The sequence below is a fragment of the Vicugna pacos genome, unplaced genomic scaffold (assembly GCF_048564905.1).
Source record: "Vicugna pacos unplaced genomic scaffold, VicPac4 scaffold_17, whole genome shotgun sequence".
In the NCBI taxonomy this organism is placed as follows: domain Eukaryota; kingdom Metazoa; phylum Chordata; class Mammalia; order Artiodactyla; family Camelidae; genus Vicugna; species Vicugna pacos.
The window spans coordinates 9,552,608-9,573,463 of NW_027328738.1; the positions used below are offsets into that span (position 1 = coordinate 9,552,608).

The 20,856-nt window shown below is 53.1% G+C and overlaps 1 pseudogene; it reads left to right on the top strand.

Moving 5' to 3' along the window:
• Nucleotides 1-4,101: 4,101 nt before the first annotated feature.
• LOC107032973 (tripartite motif-containing protein 16-like protein) lies at nucleotides 4,102-19,610 on the top strand (annotated as a pseudogene).
• Nucleotides 19,611-20,856: the final 1,246 nt, after the last annotated feature.

The window sequence follows — 20,856 nt, forward strand, 5'->3', positions numbered from 1 at the left end:
CACCAAACTCCACGTGCAGAGATGCTCGAACCACAGTTACTCCACTTAGATATTTTTTAAGATGCATTCTTTTCTTCCATGGCTAAAGCAGATAGATATACAGTGTATGCTGGACAGGCCACAGAACCAGCTGTTGTGATTAGCATAAAGTTTAAGTCAAATCATGTATGAGCCAGAATGACTTGCCCTTACCTCAGTATGTGAAAGCTTCCTCTGTCATCCTCTTTTAATGGCAAATATTTTGATAAAAAATACTGATGATCAGAATATTTGTCCCTCAACGCCAGAGTGGTTGCTGCCTGCCCTGGGCCCATCGTGTCCCTTGGTGCTAGGCAGGACAAATTGCAGCAATATGTTTTTGGTTCTGTCCCCTAAGGCAAAAGAAATAGAAGCAAAAACAAACAAATGGGACATAATTAAACTTAAAAGCTTCTGCACAGCAACAGAAACCATTGACGAAATGAAAAGACAACCTACTAAATGGGAGAAAATGTTTGCAAATGATGTGACTGATAAGGGGTTAATTTCCGAAATATATAAACAGCTCATACAACTCAACATCAAAACAAACAAACCAAACAACCAACCAATTGAAAAATGGGCAGAAGACCTGAAAACAGCATGGAGTTTCCAGAAATCCTCCTTTGGGTGTTTGTACGCATATTTCTTAGCGTTGTTATGGAGGTTGGACAGAGCACAGTTCCAGGGGTGTGTTCAGCACAGGCCACATAACATGTCATGTCTTTGGGTCTGGAATTTATGAGAGTAACTGGACAGTTCGGTCGGGTTCCTGAGTTCTGCCTTTCCAGGGCACGGAAGGACCCCCAGAGGTTCCTGGGAGGCCCAGCTGCTAGTTCTGGCCCTGGGAGCCTGGCTGGCTGGAGGAGGGCTGACTGAGGGTGGACCAGGGCCACACCTGTGGGCAAACAAGGGGGACTGGGGAACGAGCCAAAGCCAGACCGGCTGTGGCTCAGGGAGGAGATGACCCCAGGGGCTCCCTGCAGGTGCTGCTCACAGGCAAGGCAGACCCTACTGGAACTCCCAGTCTTGTTTTCTGAACCAGTGTGTGTGTCCCAGTCTTTGTGAAGAGAAGGCTCGGGCAGCACCCGGGAACGGCCCCTCCTGCCAGCCTCGACCCACGGCGACAGGGCTCGGGGGCGGGGCGGGGTGGGGTGGTTCCGAGTCTCGGACCGAGTCTCCTCTGGGTTGGTTCTCCTCTCCTTCAGTTTGGTCTCTTGTCTGGCAGTTGTTAATCACCAAAATGGCCCATGAGGCTGTCTTCTCATTTTATGAGAGAAGCAGGGCTGGGGACCAGTTTGCTGATAGTGACCCTGGCCAGAATGGTCCCTGGGCCCACCCCCTGGGTGAACCAGGAGAAGCCTGGGCCGGTTTCTGGAAGAGTGATGCAGCTTCCAGCTCTGGGTCTCAGACTCTGGGTTTTACCAGGAAAGCTGGACGGTGAATTTGGAGGACGAGCTTAGGTGGGGCTCTCCCAGGTGACTCCACTCCCACTGCTCTCACCGTGGTCTCCTAAACGTGAAGACTTTCCATTCCAGACAAGGGGGAAGGACACAGTCTCAATAAAGTATCGTCCCTTAAAATTGATCAAATTTAGATATATGACTTGTTAATTTTGTTATTCTTATTTTCCACACAGTCTGATTGCCTGCTTTTTCTTAATTTCTGCAGGCTGGCAGACAAATACCACCTACGTTTGTGGATCACAGCTCTGCACGGCTTCACAGAGACGCAGATGAAAACTGCTCAGTGAGAATTTTGAAGCTATTTACTTAGGAGGAAAACTTAGGGGCTTCCTTTAACCTGAAATGGCCAGATAGAGTCTTTGGATTAAGAAAGCTCTACTTGAGGTCTTCCATATTCCTCAAGGTGATGGCGTGAAACCCACAAATTGGGAGGGGAGTTGCAGTCACTGTTCACGGGCCCTTCGGGAGTTTGTCAGCTTGTGGGATAGTTCATCACAGAATCCACTGGGTGAAGGATGAACGATTACCTGCCTGCCTGCCTGCAGTTACCTCCCACATGGTTCAGTAGAGTTTGAGTTCTCAGAATGCCAGGTGGGAAACCTCCCTCAGTTCCGGAAAGGAATCCCAAACCACGGTGTGGCCCTGGTGTCTGTGGCGGCAGGTTTGATTCAGGAAAGCAGGAAATTACATCCATTTTGTGAAATAGACACTTGCTTCATTCAAGGCTGCGTGCAGGGAGGCTGGCCTGGAGGGGAGGAGAGAGTGGTGTTGGGGGGCCATATGACATCAGAGGGGCAGGTCTGATCTTGTCTTAACTGAGGTTAAGAGAGGACAAATGATTTTCCCAGGTCAGGCTGGGACCGAAAATTCAGCTTTCCTGTTTTCCATGCTGTTGTGGAACGTCTGCTAGCTCAGGGCTCCAGTGGGCCACCGGCTGGGCTGAGCGAGCCCTGTGGGGTTAGCGGGAGAGAATGGCGGGCAGGGGAACCATTCATGAAGGAGGGGAGGGTGGGCATGAGATGGTGGGGGGAAGAACAGGAGATGAGTGAGAGGCTGGCTCAGTACCCCCAGTGGGAACCTGAGGTTGTGGAACCGGTCAGGCAGGGCGGCCAGGCCACCTTCCCTCACCTTCCCTCTCCTTCCCCCGAAAGATTAAAGGCTCTGTGGCACATGGGTGGACCAGTTCAGCTGCCAGAACCAGAGCATTCTGTAAAGCAACCCTATTCATGGACGTTGGCGAAAGCCCCAGACCGGTAGGGGCCAGGACAAGCCGGCTCCTTTCTCTCCTGGCCGGAGGTGTAAAACCGTGAAATGAAATGCGGGAGGCCCCTTCTGGGCGCCTCCAGCAGTGGGGTTGGGGGTACTCAGGAAACTTCGCATTGCTGAAAGGGCCGAGCGAGGCGATCACGATGTGCGTGTTCGGGGCAGGTGGGCAAGCAGGCCTGTATCTGGATAGACTATTACAGTCCCCCATGCCATCCAACGCCATGCAGCATTTCTTGGATTTCTGAAATGCCTTGGTCAGTGACAAGAATCGCGCCTTGGTTTATCTGGTTTAATCCAGATCCCGCAGAACCCAACCAGGAGTGGACAGCCATGGGGAGGGGGATGTCTTGGAGACACCCCAACCCCCAATCTCAGGGGCGAGCTGGACCAGCACCCTCACCCCCCGGTTCCCTCTCTGTTCCAATAGCTTTCCAAATCCACTTGAGCATATCTGAAGAAATCCTGGGGGGAAGCTATAGACCCTCTCTAGGACACAGAAGTTGGGGGCCAGGTATCCTGGAATAATCCTGGGTCCTTTGGTGCCCGTCTGGCAAATGCAAAGTGTGCTGTGTCCCCCTACCCAGCGAGGGGGTCTGGGAGCACTGTTCTTCGAAGTAGGTAGATGCTTATCTCATCCCCTGGCCATTGATTATGAGCTGGATTGTGCCCCCCATTCATACACTGAAGCCCTAACCTCCTCTGCCTGGGACTGTGGCTGTATTTGGAGACTGTGCTTTTTAAAGAAGTCGTTCAAGTAAGATGAGTTCATTAGGGTGGTCCCTAATCCACATCTGACTGGTGTCCTTATGAAAAGAGGAGATTAGGGCACAGACGTGCGCAGAGGAGAGACCATGTGAAGACACGGGGGGAGGACAACCGTCTACAAGCCAATGAGAGAGGCCTCAGAAGAGACCATCGCTGCTGACACCTCTATCTCGGACTTCCAGCCTCAGGACTGGGAGAAGACATGTTTCTTTATTTAACGCAGTCTGTGGTGCTTTGACCCACACACCATGTCTAGGAACACCTTAGTAAGTGGGCAGGGCCCCCCCATCCCCCCACGAGCCCCTGGGCAGGTGTTCAGGTGTCGGAATGGAGCTTTATGTGGAAGGAGACAAGGTCTTCCTGACTCTCCCGATCGCCACTGAAAACCCACCTGTAGCCTGTCTCCTGGAGATGGGAAAGGATGAAAGCCTGTCCTGTGGCTGAAGTCCTTACATTTTGGGTCCCTTTGAAACCTGAAAACAAAAAATGGAGCCAGTCAGGCCACACAAAGCAGAGTGAACTTCTGCCCGCAGAGCTCAGGAATCTCTGGTCTTTTCAGAGCGGGCCTGGTGGCAGGGCTGAGTCTGTGGGGGACTGACTAACACAGGAGTCGGAGTTCTGGGTCTGGGCAGGAGGAGGGGCAGGGCTGGCCACCCTGAGCCTGAGCAGTCGGTCGGCCTGTGTCACCGCCGCTGGCTGGTGTCCAAGCTCGAGCGGGGTAATGACTGCGTGAGCTCCCCAGGGGGAGGAAACAGTTAAAACTCTGCAGCAGCTGCAGTCATCTGGGCATGGTTCCCTTGTCTGACTCGCAGCGGGATCCTGGGCCAAGGGGCAGACAGATGGACAGACAGCGAGCCTTCCACATGGCCGAGCTGGATCTGATGGCTCCAGGGCCACTGCCCAGGGTCCCCGCTCACCCGCTGACCATGCTCAGCCCAGACTCTGGGTTGGCCAGCCCCGGGGAAGGAGAGGACATGGGTCCCCCGGGGACCCCCCGGAGGGGACAGTCTCTGCGTGGCCGGGCAGGCCCGGGGTGGAGGCGGAGGAGGAGGTCCTGTGCGACTTCTGCCTCGGGGCCAGCAGGGTGAGGGCCATGAAGTCCTGCCTGACCTGCATGGTCAACTACTGCCCGGAACACCTGTGGCCGCACCAGGAGAACAGCAGGCTGCATGGCCACCAGCTGGCCTAGCCTGTCAAGGACCAGGACCTGCGCGTCTGCCTGGCCCACCGCCGCCCACTGGTCGCCTTCTGCTGCCCCGATGGGCAGTGCATCTGCCAGGAGTGTGGCCAGGGTGAGCACTGGGGTCATGCTGCGGTCTCCTTGGATGCTGCCCGCAGGGACAAGGAGGTGAGTGCTGGGGTCCACCCAAAAGAGAGAGGTGGGGAGACCCTGTGCCCAGGGAAACTGGAGTGGGTCACTCTGTCCCAGCTCGGTCCTGCTGTCCCTGTGCCCGCTCTGTCCATGTCTGTCGCTCCTCTTCCTGGCAGTCTCCTGCTGTTTCTCACTTAGCTTTCGGTGACTGACCCGTGCTTGGGTGCGGGGCTGAGGGCAGAGGTGTTTCCCTCTGGCTGGATCTGGGTGGCAATGAATGAAATGCAAACTTCGGCAGAAATTCAAGAGCAAAGAACAAAACTTCCCCCTAATTTCTCTTCCCCGCTTTACCTGAAATGAGAGATCAGTAGACAGGGCCCCTCTGAGATACCGGGCGTGACATCCAAGGGCTTGAACAGTGTCGAGGTAACAGAGAATGGGAAACTTCCCTCCAGGTACAATGTCAAGGTTGGCTTACCTGGGGAAGTAAACCTCATCAGACAGATGTACCAGAAGAGACTGAGAAACACTGTTCTCCGAGCCTGTGACTTTATTCCCATCAGATAGGGAAACTGTTTCCAGAACAACTGGCTTTCCTTTGCCCAAAAGCCAAGAGCCTGAAGAAGCTCCCGGGCTCAGAGTCACTGGCTGTTTCTCATACGTTGACTTTCCAGGAGCACTTCTTTCTCAGTGGGGAGTGCAGTTGACTTTTGTCCCACGCGTCTTGTGTTCACACTCCCTGCAGCTCCCTGTTGGCACTGACCATGGCCGCCGGGGCCCGAGGCAGCTTCTGGGCCCAGGGACCCTGGGCCGCTGAGGAAGGAGCTTTCCAAGGACAGGCTACTTGCCAGGGTCCCTCCTCCATGCCCTCCCTTGGATTTCATCCAGTGTTAGTGGGAATTCTTCTGGAAAGCTCTGTGTTCCAGGTGCCAATGAGTCACGTTTTCCAGCTCTACAGTCCCCTTGCTAACTGTTCCCAGCACCTCCAAGGTCGGGGAATGTCCGGTCAGGAGAGCAGGTCACTGCCACCCACCCCCCACACTCACAGCCGAGATGAGACTCTGGGTCATCAGACAGGTGAGAGGACAGCAGCCCAGGTCCTTGAGGAAATCCACCTTCGTGGAGCATTGACAGCTGCTAAACGCTTTCCGTGGGTTTCCCCATCCAGTCCTCGAATGACTCAGTGAGGTGGTGACTCCTCATCTTCACTGCGTTTGTCCAAACTCCTGCAAACGGCTAAGTCAGGAAGTGAGGGATGGAAGCTTCTGGAAAGCCGCCCACTGGAGGAACACAGGCAAAGACCCCAAGATCACGGTATTATAGCCTTACTTTTTGTTTGTTCTTTTGCACACAAAACCTGCCACTCTTAGAGTAGCAAGATAAAGGCAAAGTGTACTGCTCTTCCCTTATTCAGGATGTAATATCTGAATTCTATGATATGTAACTAGAAAAGGGATGTGTGCACACGTTGAGAAACTATCTCTGTGAAATCCTGCAATGGATTTTACCCAGAAAAGGTCCCCCTCCTGCCCTGGGTGTCCCATCCCCCTCCTCAGAGGCAAATGCCACCATTTACAGTTTCTTCTGTCTCTCAGAAATTCTGTGCCTGTGGTGGCACAGGTACAACGTGAATTTGAAACGTAGTGGAAGCTGGTGCATGACGGAGACTGAGGGTAACTGTAACTTTGAACAGGGGGACTTGTGTGGAACCCCAAACTCAGACATCTTAGGAGAGCTGTGTGTGGGGAAGCACAGACAACTGGGTACCGGCCCTCAGGCAGTTTGGTGCTGAACGCACTCGAGGTTATAGGTTCAATGCAGCAGCTCTGTGCCCCAGGTCCCTGGAGCTGGCCCAGGTCACAGCCTCTGCTCGCTGGTCTGCCTGTGAGAGTTCGTGCCTTTCCATCCTGTCTCCTTGCTTTCTATGCGGGGAGTAGGTACGCTCTGTAAGTATAGCCAGGCTCTAGATGGCCCTGCCCCATCTTTGGAGCCCGAGAGACCAGCTCAGAAGACACAGTTGATGTATGCGACAAGGCTACACCTGCCACCAGGGCTATTTTGCAAGTTTTGTTAGACATCAGTAAGGCTCCAGAAACTCAGTCTTTCCTCCAGCCAGCCCAGACCTGCTGGAGCTGCTTGCTGAAGGTCACTGTGGACCACGTTAAGGGCTGGTTACTCAGGCAGGCCTGTCGTGCAGCGGGGACTGAGACTGGAGGGGTCAGCCGTGAGGACACGAGCAGCTGGGACCCTGCATCCGGTCCGCAGAGCAGCCGATCGCTCAGCTCGCTGACTGAGCCCCTTCAGAAGCCCCACGCTGTCTCATGGGGCCAGTGGGCAGACCCTCTGTTTGGATCTGGGCGTTCTGGGTGTTCTTTGCTTGTTTGTTCTGTCTGCTGGGCTTCCAGAGCCCAGCTCTCCCCAGTGGGGACTCAGCTCTTCCTCCTGCCTAGTCCAGCTTCCTGGGGCCTCTTAGCATTTTTTGTTAATTGAAATACAGTTGATTTACAATGTTGTGTTAGTTTCAGGTGTACAGCATAGTGACTCAATTATACACACACATATATTCTTTTTCAGATTCTTTTCCGTTGTAGGTTATTACAAAGTATTGACTATAGTTCCCTGTGCTGTACAGTAGGACCTTGTTGTTTATCTATTTTATAGTGGATCATATGGTAACTCTATTTTTAGTTCTTTAAGGCACCTCCATACTCTTCTTACTGGCTGGGGCCCCTTAGCTTTTAAGAGTGGCTCGTCTTAACTCCTCTCGCCTTCCCTGACCTCAGGCTCACTGCCGTGGAAGTGAGGCTGTGTGTGTGCGTGTGCATGTGCTTTGGGAAATTTGCACTCCTTCTGTGACTGCCTTTCTGTTTATTCTGACCCATGAATTGCATGTGACTCATTCCTGTTCCTCGTCAAGTTTTTCAAACATCATCGAGCGTTTCCCACGGGCTAAGTGTGAGGCTTCCCTGCCTGTCTCAGGGAGTGTGGGCTCGAACCAGGAAGGCCGGGCAGGTCCCTGGTTCCCGGGGTTCCACAGGGCTGGGGACACAACTGTCCTGCTGCGTGTTCCGAGGAGGGAGGCCCCACAGTCAGGCCAGGGCGGGGATCTTGGAGAGGGAAGACGTGAGCTGGGCCCTATCTGAGATCTTGACGTCCATGTGTGGCGGGTCATTGTATCCAACCTCAGCATTCGTTCCAGAAGGTTCGGGACTGGGTGCTGACTGCAGACCCAGTCCCCAGACAGAGCAGGGGCCAAGTTCTGAGAGCCACAAGGCATCAGGGTTCGGGGAGCAGCTAACCAGCACTGTTCATGGCCCATTGGCTGCCAAAAGGCGGGTGCTCTGAGGCCATTCAGGAAAAGGATTTCCCCTAGAATTTCTGAGGAATGCCTTGGACTCAGTATTATGTAACCTTGTTTTTCTCTTCTTTCTTTTTTTTTTAAACATTTTTTTGATTTATAATGATTTTACAATGTTGTGTCAAATTCCAGTGTAGAGCACAATTTTTCAGTTATACATGAACATATATATATTCATTGTCACATTTTTTTCTCTGTGAGCTACCATAAGATCTTGTATATATTTCCCTGTGTTGTACAGTATAATCTTATTTTTCTATTCTACAATTTTGAAATCCCAGACTATCTCTTCCCACCCTCCGCCCCCCTGGCAACCACAAGTTTGTATTCTGTCTGTCAGTCTATTTCTGTTTTGTATCTATGCTTTGTTTTTTTTGTTTGTTTGTTTTGTTTTGTTTTGTTTTGTTTTGTTTTTAGATTCCACATATGAGCGATCTCATATGGTATTTTTCTTTCTCTTTCTGGCTTACTTCACTTGGAATGACATTCTCCAGGAGCATCCATGTTGCTGTAAATGGCGTTATGTTGTTGGTTTTTATGGCTGAGTAGTATTCCATTGTATAAATATACCACATCTTCTTTTAACCTTGTTTTTCTTACACATTCTCCTGGGCTGTAAGTGTTTCAAGAGCAGGGAGGGTCTTATATACTGGACTGGCACATAGTGGGTTCTGACCAGTGACGGAGGAACAGAGTCGGCCCAGGGAGGGGGAACTCTAGCGTTCCCAGAGCAGGCTCTCCAGAAGGGAAACACAAAGGAAGTGACACCAACTGGGATTTCCTCTCTTCTCACTCCCTTTGCTGTTCCTGACCTGGCCACCAACCTCCGGGTGCCCCTCTGCCCTGGAGGTAGAAGCAAAAACGATTCTGCTGACATACCTTGTGGCACCAGAGGAGACTCTACACGGTGTGATGAGGGTCATAAAGCCAGCGGGTGGCAGGTGTTTGGACCTCGATGCCATGGCTTTTATACAACATCTGTTGTTACCCTGCTGACGCAGGCAGGACTCTCCGTGCCCTTCGATGTGGAGCCGTCCCCGCTCATTGGCACTGCTGTCCTTTGGTGCAGGGCCCGCCCTGGCCTGAGGTGTGCACACTGCTGAAGTCCTGGGAAACCCCAGAGCCAGGGTCGGAGACACCCCGTCATTTTCTGGGAACAGGAATAACTGGAGATACTGATCTCCCAAAGCGGCCCCACCTATTGTGGTAATGGGGAGTGCCTGCTCTTGGGGTGACTCACTCAGAGGTTCCCATCAGACTCCGGAGTCCTTTTCTCCTTTTATGGCATCTGCAGACAGAGGGGAGATGCCCCCTCACTGGACACTGTCTGGGGGTCCCTGGATCATGCTGGGCCGGTCGCTTCAACATGCTCTCACAGCCACGCTTGCTGTTGCTGGGGTTCTGCTGTGTCTTCCATCTCCTTCGAACAAGAGTTCATGTTTTCCCACTACCATGAAGCAGGTCACTGGGTGGGCCTTTTAGACAGACCAAGACCCCACGATTGCCCCCTAATAGGCCAGGCCCTGCTGCCTCCCCTGCCACCCACTTCCGGGCACCAAACCTCAGGTCTCTAGGTGGGAGGTCACCCGGGCTCTCTCTGCCCTGATTCAGTGCCCCAGGGCCTGAGCAAGAGTTACCTGCCTTCTGCAGGGTGAGGCGGATCCGCGCCTGCCTGGGCTCCCTCCGGAGCCTGGGATTCCCACAGGCTCCAGGGGGAGGAGGGGAGCAGCCCTCGAGTTAGGGCTGCTCGTGCACAGCGACTCACAGTCGAGCGCACGTGCACGCTGCTGTTAAAGGGGTGAAAGCTCTGCTCTGTGCTGCTGCGGCCTTGTGTCCTCCGCAGCCAGGAAGGTGACGGGGCCTGAAAGTCTGCAGAGGCTTGGGTTTCGTGCCTTGGCAGGCTTCAGAAAGTGCTCAGGGAGCCCTAGGAGGCAAGACAGGAGATGGGTGGTGGGGTCCGAGCAGGTGAACCCAAGGTTCTCGGCAGACACTGGCCTCGGCCGGGAGGGTTCGCTCCACCGGCCTCCAGGAGAGAGAGGGTCCCTGATGGAAAGCAGCCAGGGGATGCTGGTGACAGTGTCGATGCGATAAGGGCACCGCTGATGTTGATTACACTTACAACATGCCCGCCACTGTCCAGAGTTCCTGTAAACACGCATGGTCTCATCCCGTCCCCAGTGACCCCGTAAATTAGGCCCTTTAGCGTCTCCCCATTTCATGGTTGGAGAAATGGAAGTGTGGAGGCGTTAAGGTGATTTTTGCAAAGTCTCAGCTGCCAAGCAGAACCTGTGTGATCCCTCGCCCCAGTTCCACGCCTGCTCTGTTCTGATGCTGGAAGGCCGGGGCTCAACTCCACTGACAACTGCGTGACCTTGGATAGGTGGCCCCATTTCATCACCCGTGAAATGGAGGTGATGGATTTACGCACCCTGGGCATGGTTGGGATGATACATGGTAATGCACAGAGATGTCTAGTGATGACCAGTGCAGCGCAACAGCTGGTGCAGCCGAGCTCAGCCCCGGAGGGGACCCTCTGTGCCTCTGCTGAGGGCTCTCCAAGCTGCCTTCTGAGAGCAGCTTCTGAGGCAGACTAAGATGGACAAGGGGCGATGGTGCTGTTGCCCCTGGGATCCCTCCCCATGCCCTGGGCTCCCTCCTCTGTAACGCTGTCCTTTCCTCTTCCTAGGTGGAGCTTCGGGGCACCCAGTTAGACCTGGAGCGGAAGCTCCAGCTGAATGAAAATGCCATCGCCAGGCTCCAAGCCAACCATAAATCCGTCTTGGTAAGGCTGGCCGGGCTCCCCTGCTGGGCTTCAGCACACCTGACTGCTGCTGCGCACTCAGCCAGGTGCCCCCGGGTTGGGTCGTAGGACGGGGCGCAGCCGTGGGGATCCCTGCCTCACCCCTGCTGAGGGACCGGGTAGAATGAAGGTTAAAAGAGCAGGCTCTGGAGACAAGAACTGGGCCCAGCTGTGTGGTCTGGGGCAAAGCACTTAACTCAGTGGTGCTTCAGCTTCCTTACCTAAGAAATGGGGCCCATGATGGTGCAGTCGTCCCTTGGTCTCCACGGGGACTGGTTCCAGGACAACCCCAGCCTCCACCATGGTGCCAAAATCCACGTATGCACGGGTCCCTTATATAAAGCAGCCTCGTATTTTCATGGAACCTGTCACATCCTCCCAGATACTTTAAACCACCTCTGGGTTGCTTATAATAGCTGATCTAATGTAGACACTGTGTAAATAATTGTTGGCTTGGCAAGTTTGAGTTTTGCTTTTTGGAACTTTCTGGTATATTTTCCCCCAAATATTTTCCAGTGGTTGGTTGAATTTGTGACTGTGGAACCCAGAGATACAGAGGGCCATCTGTACCTACATTTTTGAGGTTGCCATGAGATAATATGTATGCAGTGCTCAGAACAGTGCCTGGCACATGATACAAACTGTGTGGCTGTTATTTGTTACCATTTTATGTAATTAAAAAAGTGACTAGACAGGCAGCAGGACTCCAAGAGGAACAGAAAACGGCACCTGGAGGGGCCGTTCAGAGAGCTCTTGGATGGAATGGGCGCGGGGGGTAGTGCGGGAGACTGAGGCAGGCCGAGAACGGGCCCTGGGCTGTGGAGCGGGGTGGAGGGAGTGCGAGCACAGGAGATGGTACCCAGGACCTTGCCATGAAGCTTAACAATGTCATTTCAAACTGGACACTGTCGGGGGAGCTGTCAGCACCAGGACTTAAAGCCGCCACAGAGAGAAGGAAACCGTTTAAAACTCGGATTGATGATCTAAATATGATATGCCTGAAAGCATTTACAAGGGATGTTCACCCTGTGAAAGGGCTGAATCCCACATGCACAGGTGCCATTGCGCGGACCCTCAGTATGGATCACGTGGAGCTTGTTTTATACACTTTTGAATGTAGCAGTCCATTCCGCACAGGTGTGCTCGGTCTGAAATCCTCAGGTGCTGTGGTCACCTGCACACGCCCTAAACATTTTGTGCCTGGCCCGGACACCGTAAGATTAGATGTGCTTTTGGCACAGATAGACCCAGTGGGCAGTTTAACCGGGCATAATGAAATGCAGAGATAGGCGAATTCGTGCTGCTGATTGGTACAGAGAAGCCAGATTATTAATGTACCACAAGAAATATAACTATCAAGTATACTGCATGCACACCTTGCCCCGGTAGGAAAATCAATTTCAGAAACTCAAAGAGCAGCCCGACTGTCAGAGCTGGACCCAGAGGTCAGATAACTCACTCTCCCCTCAGATGGATGAGGGACTAAGTTAATGATTGGTAAAGAGTTACTTACAGCCTGGAGAGTCCATCCTCTTTTCCCGGGAACCCAGGATTCATATGAGCATGAAGTCTTCCATTTATGATAGAAAATTGCTCCCCAATATGCAGGTTTCTCAGGTTTGCTTTGAGACAGCTGGATGCCTGGCTCACAGGCTTTTCCCTGCCCGCCATCCCCCAGGTATCAGTGTCCGAGGTGAAGGCCGTGGCTGAGGAGCAGTTTGGGGAGCTCCTTGCTGCCATGAGGAAGGCCCAGGGCGACGTGATGCTTTTCTTGGAGGAGAAGGAGCAAGCGGCTCTGGGCCAGGCCAACGGCATCAAGACCCACCTGGAGCACAGGAGCGCGGAGATGGAGAGGACCAGGCAGGAGCTGGAGCGGATTTCTGCCATCGGCAACACTGTGCTGTTCCTGGAGGTACTGTCAGCCATGCCGCGGACGCCAGGGGACACCCTCTGCTTGGAAGGGGACTGCTCCTTGATAAATGGGGTGCACAGGGAGTTCTGGGACAGAGGGAAGCAGGTCTTGACTCGGCAGAGGACAGGAGGACCGGAGGGAAGGCTTCCCAGAGTGGGGCGGCAGGAACCGGGTCGTGGAAGATGAGTCATGTCCCAGGAGAAGGAACCGCGTGTGCAGAACCAAGGCAGAGAGGTTTGTGAAAGCACAGCCGATCTGGGGAGCTAAGTGGCTTTCACAGGATGGGGTGGGGGGTGCCGGGCACAGAGTGAAGGGAGGTGAGGCTGGCAGGGCCAGGCAGGTGTCTGGCTGCGAGAGAAGTTTGTTCATCCTGAAATCAAGCTGCAGCAGCTGGGGGAGGACGTCAAATGAAGAATGATGAGCTCAGGTCTGTGTGCTCCACAGACCACCCCGACTGCTGGGCAGAGGCTGGCCTGGCTGGGGTGAGAATAGTCCTGCTGCCTTTCAGAGAGGGCTGCGTGTGCTGGGTGACTGAGGAGTGACTGAGGACGGCCCAGCAGAGGAGACGGGGCCTTTCATTACACGTGCTGTTCGTTGTAGGTTAAGCCACATGCCCTCAGAACCAGACCCGAAGGACACGAACCTGCAGGGAAGGAAACTAGGTTGTGAATTCCATCATCCTGGGTCCATCGGTAGAGCGCTGTGTAGTTTTTGGCAAGACGCTTAACCTCTCTGGGTCTCAAATTCCTCATTTATCAAACAACCAAGGCAGAGTCAATCATTTCTGAGGCTCCTTCAGCTCTAATATTCCTAAACACAAATAATTTTGGATTGTATGTTCGAAAAAATTCCCTTCTAGTTACAACAAAATGTTTGTTGTGAAAAAAACACTTGGAAAATACAGAAAAATATGAAGGACCACAATCCACACTCCCACCACCCAAAAATAAGCATTGTTAACCTTGTAATGACTAGGAGAAAGAGCAGCAGGCAGAAAGGGAGACGGAAACACTGAAGGATGTCCTGTTCCTTCAGCTTTCAATATCAAAGCAAAGGAAATATGTCATGCATTTCCGCAAAGAGTATATAAATAATTTCTCCTTATTTTTTCATCTTTTGTAACTTTAACATAAAAAATCTAACAAAAACATATTTTAGTACAGGATAACTTAGTTCAATTAAACATAACTTCTTTTTCCCTCAATTTGCAGCCATTGGAAATGACCACATGTATTGTCCACCAGTAATTTGAAGTGTTACTTTTATCATATATGGTGCTAAATCTATATACAGCCTTAAAATGTTTATTTTTCTATCACGTCTCTGCCTTGGACTTTTTCTTCCATTAATCTAACCATTTTAGTACAACTGTTTCCATCACTAAGTTTTCTGCTGTATCCAGTCTGCAATTCAGTGCTTCAATTGCCTTTGAATTTTGATAACATGTTACATCTAAAAGCAGACTATCCTGATCACTGCCGAGTTTTGAAGCATAAACGGCTTAGTGTGAAAAAGCATTTCAAACTCCAAAGCACAGAACAAGAATTAGGGAAAACTCTGTATCAGATTGAGCCTGGAAGAAAAAGGCAGCAAACTTTCTTGTCCGAGGATTTGTCTGCGATGTTCCAAGTGCTGCACCAGCTCCTCCATCCCAACCGTGGCTTGTGTTTAAGTTATTACAAAAAAAGTTCTGAAGGAATGAATGTTGCAGGACTGCTCCCTGCATCTGGGCTGTTGGCATAGCATTTTGTTCTTTGGTTCCCTGTCTGGGTTGTGTGTTGCAGCTGTTCTTGGTGTCTAGTATCCTTTGATTTTTATCTATCTATCTATCTATCTATCTATCTATCTATCTATCTATCTATCTATCTATGTATCTATCTATCTGTCTATCTATCTATCTACTTTTGGGGCTTGTCTGATATTTTTTCATTCTTATTTTTAATTGAAGTGTAGTCGATTTACAATGTTAGTTTCAGGCGTACAGCAAAGTCTCCTGATTTTTAAAAGCCCGCTTTCCCAGTTTAAAAAAACAAATAAATGCTTCCTATGTTGTCAGACGCTGAACTGGACACATAACCTGCACTCTCTTTGTGAAGCGCATGTTACCAGGAGCCCATTTTACAGATGTGGGAGGTTAACATTGAGGAGGGCTGCCTGGATTAAGGAATGCAGATGCCAGGGCAAGTGCTGCTGTGTTTCCTTCCCCGCAGGAGTACTGCAAGTTCAAGAACGCGGAGGACTGCGCCTTCCCGAGTGTTTACATCGGACTCAAGGACAAGCTCTCCGGCATGCGCAAGGTCATCGTGGACTCCACCGCGCACTTGATCCAGCTGCTGCAGAGCTACAAGGAGAAGCTCCAGGAGAGCTCCAGGGAGGGTGAGGAGCCATGCTCTGTGGTGTCTCCGAGCGGTCCACGGGGGAAGTGAGAGAGTCGGGGCAGGGCAGAATTGGGGCGGGGGGCCTCATCTTCAAAGCCATCCTTCTGCTAGACCGTGGTGCTAACAGACACTTACCTTGATGATTTTATTTTACCATGGAGACCCAGAGAACGTGATTTAGTCACATCATGCGATTGGCCGGCATCTCCAGGACTAGTTTCTGAGGTTGCTAATGCCTGTCCTTTCAGGTGAAGTCCAGGTCAGGCTGGCACCTTTCCTCAGCGCGTGTTACTTCATGGGCCACTGAGCAGGGTTCTCTGAGACATGACTGGTCTCCAGCCCCGTCTTCCCACTGGAAGCCCAGGGAAGAGTGGTGGTGGTGGGGCCCGGCTTCTTTGAGTCCCCTGCCCACCTGGACAGGTGTGCACTCACAGCTCTTGATTTTCTAGAGGAGTACGACATCAGGACTCAGGTGTTGGCTGTCACTGAGCACAGACATCGGACCTCGAAGCCCAAGCCCTGCACCAGACAGCAGTTCCTGCAGTGTAAGTTGTGAGCAGCCCCTCCCCAGGCTGGCGGTCCGAGTGACGCTTTGGAAGCCAGCACGCCCCCCTCACGTAGCTTTCAGGCTCTTGCAGCCTCAGGTCCAGCCTTAAGTGGCACACTAAGACAACACTAATTTAAACAGATTTTGAACTTTTTATCTTGAGACAGTTTCAAACTTACAGAAACACTGCCAAAGCAGCACCAAGAGCTCCCATACACCTTTCACCCAGCGTCTCCAAACATTGGCACTTTATGTAACTACAAGGTGTGGCCCCAAACCAGGAAGTGAATAGCACTGCTGCAGGGGTGTTACCCCCACCCGTGGAATTGAGTCAGGTTTCACCATGTGTTCTTACTAATGTCCTTTTTCTGGCCAGAAGTCCGATCCAGGGTCAGAGATGTTTCCTTGTCTCCTTGGCCTCCTCCAGTCTGGGTCCGGTCCCTTTGTCAGTCTTGGCCCTTTTGAAGATCCTGGCTAGTTACCAAATGGCTCCCTTGTAAGTCTGAAGTGGCCAGAATCGCCCAGCCCATTGTCCTGTCATTGTGTGGGCTTGTCCCAGTCCGTTAGCATTTTAAAAAAGGCTGTGTTTCTAATCAGCACTTTGTTATGGTTAACAAGGCGGGAGGTTCAGTTCCTCGTGGAAGGATGGCATCTCTGCGGCCAAGGCCATTTTTGGGCCACGTGGCTACATTGTCTCTTCGGCATGTGCCACTGAGCCCTGCTTCTGCTTGTTTTCGGGGGGTGACCGCTGACGGGCTGACCCCTGAACCCCCTCTGCTCCGGTTATGACGTGATGGCCACTTCCTGTTCTTGCCACAGCTCTGCATTTTCCCCAGGACCTCTGGGCTTCTCCACAGTTTTAAAAACATTTATCCTTTCCTGCTTCCTGACAGACGCACATCTATGTTTTGCAAACAGATTACAGTTAACACGAGGAGCTAGACACCCCTTATTCTTAACATTAAAATAAAAATGAAACACAGCCTTTTTCAAACATGATGGTAACTTTTCTTCTTTGAGTATTGCTACGGACTTTTAGCCTCTTTTGGACTCAGAGTGTTTCACGGGTCCAAGTTCCATCAAATTGTCAACGTGACCAGTGGGGAGCCACTTGTCAGCCGCCTCTTTGTCCTCTGAGCGTTGACATTCTGCCCTTGGCATTCTTCAAAGTATCATGGCGTTCTGGCACTAACCGAGTGTCCCTGACTCATTCTGGTTTTCTCAACCCAGGGCATGGCATCACATACTCTGTAAGGAGTCCTGAGTCCCCTTAGATGTGAGAGTATTCTTGTGCTGACTCACAGGGCCAGTGTTCACTGAGCATCTTCCTGGAGCTAGAAGCCCAGGGTAGAGTCCTGGATAGAATGTGGAGCTTACAGAGTAGAAGGAGGACACGTGTGAAACACATGAATAAGTAATTACACATCATGACGAGTACCACGCAGTTCAGAGGGCGGGGTGCTCTGCGACGCAGTGATGGGGTGGTGGCCTCCGAGGAGTGACTCACAGCAGCAACTTGAACGGATCAGTTGGGATCTCTCAGACTCGGTTGGGGCGATGGCCCCATCATGGAGGGAAGAGTCTGTGCCAAAGCCCGGAGCCGGTTCAGGGTTGGGTGGGTCTGAGGTCAGGGGGCTGGAGCATGGAGGTCAAGGGGGAGAGGGCAGGAGACGAGGCTGGAGATGCAGGCAAGGGCCAGTCCCCAGGGCTGTGCAGGCCAGAGTTGGGGGTCACTGCTTTATCCCAAGGGCAGGGGCACCATCAGAGGCGACATGTAGGCCGGGTGACATGATTTAGCCCACAGCACCCTGCTCCACCAGGGAGAAGGTGTGGGGTGCAGGAGATGGAGCTGCTGTGCTGGCTGGACGAGACTTGGCAGCGGCTTGGATGGGGGTGAAGTGGTCTGCTGAGTGGGTGGGACCCAGGGCTCAGCTGCTTGTGTATGTGGCAGGGAGGGACCAAATGAGGGAGGATTAGGACAAAAGAAATGTCAAAACTGACTTCGAGGGTGGCTTGAGCAGCTGGGTGCACGGGGGTGCTAATGTCCTCTGGGACCAGGAAGAGAATATGTTGGGGGGACTGTTTGAGGGGAGGGACTGTGTGTGGGGGAGTCTGCCCCATGCCAAGCAGTTCTCCACCAGCTGGTCGTCCTACAGTTGAGCTCAGTTCTGACACCGTCTCCCTGGACATGGACCCCACTAGACCCCCCCAACCCCCTCAGATGCCAGTCCCAAGCAGTAGGTCCCCAGGTGGCCCACACCTTCTGCCTGACTTGGCTGAAGTCAGAAGTCCCCAGGGCCCACCTGGAAGCTCTCCAAAGCCCTGCTGTTGGGGTTTTGTGGCGGCTTCCTCACGCAGGCACCAGTGGCCATTAATGCCAGTCCCAGCCCTTTTCCTTTCTCAAGAGAGTAAGTGTTAGGACTGGGGACCCAAGTTTCTAGTCATGACTTGGTCTTTCTGGTGACCAGCCAACCCCTCCAGGAGCCCGCCTGGAGTTGCCTCAGTAGAACAAAAGACACTTTTATGACCCAGGAAATGGCAAGGGTTTCAGGAGCTCCGTGTCAGGAACTGAGGTCAAAGACCAAATATTAGATGCTCCCAGGGGTCTTGTCACTCAGGAATGAATTGCAAGGTGCTCTGTGCTGGGAACGGGCTGCAGAGACCAGATACGTGTTTCTCGTTGTCAATCACAACATCACACTTGTGTTCTGTTTTCTGGTTTTCACTCGCCTCTTGCCCGGGGCGGGGACCGCGGCTGGGTAGACGGGGACCAGGAGATGGATGTGTTCGCGGGCTCTGGAGGCTGGCTGGCTTCGAAGGGCTCAGTCCAAGCTGGCCGTCGGTCCCTGACCTTCTGTATGCCCTCAGATGCCTGTGACGTCACCTTCGACCCCGACACGGCACACAGGTACCTCCGGCTGCAGGAGGACAACCGCAAGGTGACCAACACCACGCCCTGGGAGCACCCCTACCCGGACCTCCCCAGCAGGTTCTCGCACTGGCGGCAGGTGCTGTCCCAGCACAGCCTGTACCTGCACAGGTACTACTTCGAGCTGGAGCTCTCCGGGGCCGGCATCTACGTGGGCCTCACCTACAAGGGCATCGACCGCAAGGGCGAGGAGCCCAACAGCTGCATTTCTGGAAACAGCTTCTCCTGGAGCCTCCACTGGGATGGGAAGGAGTTCAGGGCCTGGCACAGTGACACGGAGACCCCGCTCAAGGCCAGCCCTTTCCAGAGGCTGGAGGTCTACGTGGACTTCCTGAGAGGGGTCCTCTCCTTTTACCGCGTGGAGCCCGATGCCATGACTCTGGTCCACAGGTTTGACTGTAAGTTTTCCGAGCCCGTCTACCCCGCCTTCTGGCTTTCCAAGAAGGAAAATGCCGTCCGGATCGTGGATCTGGGAGAGGAGCCCAGGAAGCCAGTGCCGGCCTCGCTGGAGGCTGCACCCTAGACTCCGTGTCCCAGACTCAAGCTGACCACAAAGACGGGGTGGCAGCTTGGCTTTTATGGCTGGCTGGGGGTACAAAGTCCCGGCCAGCTGGTGGTAGCTGGCTTTAGAAGTCATGGGGGTCCCAGAGCGAGGGGAGGGGTCTCTGGCCACTGCCCTGGGCTCCACGCTTCACTGTCTTCTATGTCGGTTGTAACCCTCTGGGCCCCAAGTCCTCCCATCCTTTTCCAGCGATGCTCTCCTGCCTGCTCACGTGAGCGGCACACTGTGCCCAGAGCTGGCAGCCGGGCATCTTCACAGCCATCAGACACCGCAGAGGAGGCACAATAAATCGCTCACTTCACCTCTCATTCTCCACGTCCCAGACTCTGTTCTGAGTACTTCCCCTGCATCCGCGGGCAGAACCCCCACAGTGGCCCCCCCGGGGTGGGGTAGATGTTCGCATGTCCCCACTCTGTGGATGAGGAAGCTGTGGTCTGGTGTGCGCAGGGAGGGGGGTGGTTTACCTGCTCAGGGTCACTGTGGTCACACAATGAGTGAGCGGCAGAGCTGGGATTCAAACCCGGGGGAACTTTAACTACCACTCACCCTGCCCTTCCTCTCAGGTCACGGGCATTACGTGTAGGGGATCATCACATCATGAACCACAGATGTGGGGGTGGGGTGTCTCACACCCTCGATCTCTGTGCGCCCCTGCAGGGCGTCCACGATCACGTGCCTCCCACAGATGAGGAGCAGTGGGGGCTCAGAGGGTCTCAGGGCTTGCCCAAGGCCACAGCCCTAGCACCAAACTGATGGGATTCCATCTCTCTCTGACTCCCAAGGCTGGGGCCTCCTGTGTGCAGTCAAGGCTAAGCTGGATTGTGTAACTGCTTCCTTGCTGTCTGTCAGCCTCACGGGATTAACAATCCTAATTTATTTGGACCTTTCGGAACTGGCCCCTCTCAGTTTGTAGCATCTCTGGGGGTAACGTGCCCCTCGTATCCTCAGACACTTTGGGCCTCCTTCCTCCGGGTGCCCCTCCTTGGCCTGGCCTTCCTGCTGGGTTAGATGCTAAGCCACTGTCACCTTTTCTCCAAGTGTCTCAGAAGGGCTTGTCCTGTTAGAAGTGGTCGCCTTCCCAGCCTGATTCCTGTCCCCACCCCAACCTTTTATGGGACCGTCACTGCCAACCAGCCCGGTGATGACTTTGGTCACCTTTCTCTAACAGTTGCGGGTCTCTGGCGTGGGCGCTGGAAATGCTCACAGTATTGCAAACCTTTTGGTTGAATTGAGGGTAGTAACAGTAACAGCAGCAGAGACACGGGTCTCACATACTTGATCTAATCCTGAAAGGCAGCTGTAACTTTTACTATCTGGCTTCATCTCTGCTGTCCTCATAATCAGTAAGATGGAGAAGTGGAGGCTCAGAGAAGCCAGGCAGCTCACTCGAGATCCTACAGCTCCCAGGTACCAGGATCAGTGTGTGAGCTAGTCCTGTCTAAAGGAGACTTGTCCCAGTGTATCCTCAAAGCTCTTTTCTGGGCTGCCCAGCATGTGCAAGGGCCCTGTGGTTGCAGTGGTGAGCTGGGGGCTGTCTTCAGGG